This window comes from Astyanax mexicanus, chromosome 11 (genome assembly GCF_023375975.1).
Source record: "Astyanax mexicanus isolate ESR-SI-001 chromosome 11, AstMex3_surface, whole genome shotgun sequence".
Taxonomy (NCBI): domain Eukaryota; kingdom Metazoa; phylum Chordata; class Actinopteri; order Characiformes; family Acestrorhamphidae; genus Astyanax; species Astyanax mexicanus.
In genome coordinates, this window is record NC_064418.1 from 21,210,472 (window position 1) to 21,214,474 (window position 4,003).

Genomic DNA, 4,003 nt, shown 5'->3' on the forward strand with positions numbered 1-4,003 from the left:
ATATTGTGATAAAAGGTCATATTTCCCTCTCTGTGTTACTACACACAGCTCTGACCAGCCTGTAGTGTTAGCCAGGCTAGCTAGCCTTAGCTAAACGAACTAGCTAGCTAACGCTAGCTATTCTAGCTAGGATAATTTTGTCACAGGTAAAACAATATTTTATCATTATTAATAAATATATTTGTGCATTTTATCTTTATTAGTCGACTGTCTAACTGAATAAACAGAGTTTAAAACAAAAGTGGGGATTTTAGCTGTATTTTCACCTTCTATTTCACATTATATTGATTACAGAGAAGTTAGCTGTACCTACCTCAGAACGAGCAATAGAGCCGTTCCCTGCAGGCTCTCACTAAAAACCAGGGGTTTTGTGCATGACGTATTTTTGGGGGCAGAGTTGTGGGAAGGCTGTTGTCGTAAGGGGAGGGACTTGAATAGGGTCAAGGAGCATGCGCAGAGAGGAACCCGCACAATTCAAAAGGCCGGTGTGAATCTGCTGCCGAAAAAAGAAACCGCTGGAGCAAGAAAGGTACAGTATAAGCTTTAAAACACATTGTTTGTGAAATAAAAAATGCACGTAACAAATCCAATTATTAAAATCTAGGAAGAACAGTGTTTATTTATGTTGCTGTGTAATATCTGAGGCTCAATTCCATTTATTTATCAATGTAAAGCTCCAAAACGCCCCAAAGTTAGCTTTGCTGAACAATATTATTGAATGTACAGCAGTGTTGGGGCATCTGAATCTTAAATTACACCTAATTTAGTTCGATTGAGGTGACCATATCTGTTTAGTATCTTGCTTACATACCTGGTTGGTCTGGGGGGATTTTATGTCAGTGTAGTTTAATCTGATTTATATATATATCTGGTATCCAAATACCTGGATGTTGTGGCGGGTATTTCATGTCAGTGCAGTTTAATCTGATTTATATATATATCTGGTATCCAAATACCTGGTTGGTCTGCCGGGTATTTCATGTTAGTTTAGTTTAATCTGATTTATATATATCTGGTATCCAAATACCTGGATGTTGTGGCGGGTATTTCATGTCAGTGTAGTTTAATCTGATTTATATATATATCTGGTATCCAAATACCTGGTTGGTCTGCCGGGTATTTCATGTTAGTTTAGTTTAATCTGATTTATATATATCTGGTATCCAAATACCTGGATGGTCTGGCGGGTATTTCATGTCAGTGTAGTTTAATCTGATTTATATATATCTGGTATCCAAATACCTGGATGGTCTGGCGGGTATTTCATGTCAGTGTAGTTTAATCTGATTTATATATATCTGGTATCCAAATACCTGGTTGGTCTGCCGGGTATTTCATGTTAGTTTAGTTTAATCTGATTTATATATATCTGGTATCCAAATACCTGGTTGGTCTGGCGGGTATTTCATGTCAGTGTAGTTTAATCTGATTTATATATATCTGGTGTCCAAATACCTGGATGTTGTGGTGGGTATTTCATGTCAGTGCAGTTTAATCTGATTTATATATATCTGGTGTCCAAATACCTGGATGTTGTGGCGGGTATTTCAAGTCAGTGCAGTTTAATCTGATTTATATATATATATCTGGTATCCAAATACCTGGTTGGTCTGCCGGGTATTTCATGTTAGTTTAGTTTAATCTGATTTATATATATCTGGTACCCAAATACCTGGATGTTGTGGCGGGTATTTCATGTTAGTATAGTTTAATCTGATTTATATATATCTGGTATCCAAATACCTGGATGTTGTGGCGGGTATTTCATGTCAGTGCAGTTTAATCTGATTTATATATATCTGGTATCCAAATACCTGTATGTTGTGGCGGGTATTTCATGTTAGTATAGTTTAATCTGATTTATATATACCTGGTATCCAAATACCTGGATGTTGTGGCGGGTATTTCATGTTAGTGTAGTTTAATCTGATTAATATATATGGTATCCAAATACCTGTATGTTGTGGCGGGTATTTCATGTTAGTGTAGTTTAATCTGATTTATATATATCTGGTATCCAAATACCTGGATGTTGTGGCGGGTATTTCATGTTAGTTTAGTTTAATCTGATTTATATACATCTGGTATCCAAATACCTGGATGTTGTGGTGGTTATTTCATGTCAGTGCAGTTTAATCTGATTTATATATATGGTATCCAAATACCTGGTTGGTCTGGTGGGTATTTCATGTTAGTGTAGTTTAATCTGATTTATATATATCTGGTATCCAAATACCTGCATTGGTATTAACTGATATGATGTTAATTTGTTTGTGTACTATTTTGTAATATATTATATCTATTATAAAATATTGTGTATATGTTTTCTATTCATTTTTATTTATTCCCTAAAATTAAGCATTTCCTTAATGGCCGAACAAAGTGGTGTTGATTTGGGTAAGAGTTAAATCTTTTTAATACTTTATAGACCCACATTTTCTGATGTTTCACATCAGTGTCACAACTTTCTATAACAACACGACACAACCCCAACACATGTTTGAGTCATGATGACTACCATCTGCATGGTGATATACAAAGCCTTTGGTTTTGATCATTGCCTCTTTCAGGTGTTGGTGTTTTTTGGAATGTGAATTAGAGAGTTTGTATATAATATTTTACATCACGTTTCAATTTTATTTATTTTTTATTATTATTTTGTTTACGTTCCTCACAATGAGCAATACCCACTTATCGGGATTTGTGTCAAACCAATATGATCTTGACACTGTTCTGGAGAGCCATAATCGGGCAACTATGACGTCTTTCACTGTGTGGTAAGAGTTTAGTTGTGTGATTTTTACGTTTTCAAAGAGAAAGGACAGCAACATTTTTTGCCATGACCATAGATTTAGCATGTTTACGCAAAAGTTGATGAGTTGTCCATGCCCTTTTGGAATAAGTTGTGTCAACTGGTCACTCTGTCGATGGTTCACCACTGTTCCATGTTTGATTTGTGAATAATTCACTGTAGTTTGCTAAATTTCCAAACCCTCAGAAATTACTTTGTAACCTTTTTTTTTATACTGATCGAGGTCATAATTTAAAAACTATTTGTCTTTGTTTAGGTTAGCTTTGTCTGATATTAAAGTTTGTTTGATAATCTAAAAATATAAGTATGCCCCCCATACCAATTTAAAGAAATAGGTTTCTTAACCACTTTATGGTTTTTAGTTTGCAGAAGGCATGCTGGAAGATCAGAATTTCCATTTTTCAAGCACAGAAGATGCAGTCAAAGAACTCAAGAAAGGAGATTGCAGTAAAACGTCTACAGGAATCAGGTACAGTCATGTTACTCTTACAAGTAATTAGTAAGAACTTTATATTTGAAGTGTGCAAAAATGTTTTGTTTTGAAGAAGATTTGTCTGATGTCTGCAGACTCTGTGGGGAAGCCACTACACAGGATTCTGTGGACACTGCTACTGCTTCTAAATGGGTACAAATGAAGATAATTTTGGTTTCTGTATATATTTTGAGTTATTTGGTTGTCACAGATTTTAAATGCAAAAATAAGGTCAGAAAACATACATTTAAAATCTGACATGTTATTAATTGTTTTAATTATTGCTTGATTTTTTAGATTGCCTGTGACTGATGCAACAAGTGGTTCCACCATTCATGTGTCGGAAACTCACCTGAAGAGGAGGAGTTCCTTTGCCCTTTGTGCAAGATATAAGACAGCCCCTACCAACTAACTCATCCGCTGACCCTGCTTTTAAATGTCATTGCTACCACTGTTTTCCAACAACTCTAAATCAGACTTCTTTTTCACCTTAAAAATGTATGTTATGCGAACTTCCGGTTCGACCATGTAGAAGACGGACGTGAGTTCGGGGCTCTCCTGATAATTTTATTTTAAACAGCTATTCCATCGAATCTAACTTTTACTTGGAATTTAAAAATTTAGTTGCAGTGAATCAGTCAGTGAACCTCCTGGACTGTAATGAGTGGCTCGAAGCAAAAACAAACGGGCGTTCAGCCTGCAACGCGGTCCAACACCAG

The 4,003-nt window shown here is 35.5% G+C and overlaps 1 long non-coding RNA gene across 1 annotated transcript; it reads left to right on the forward strand.

Moving 5' to 3' along the window:
- Positions 1-349: 349 nt before the first annotated feature.
- On the forward strand, positions 350-3,772 carry LOC125805045 (uncharacterized). Its single transcript, XR_007441323.1, has 4 exons — positions 350-529; positions 3,175-3,281; positions 3,358-3,437; positions 3,582-3,772. It is a non-coding gene; the product is annotated as an uncharacterized LOC125805045 (long non-coding RNA).
- The last annotated feature ends 231 nt before the right edge of the window (positions 3,773-4,003 follow it).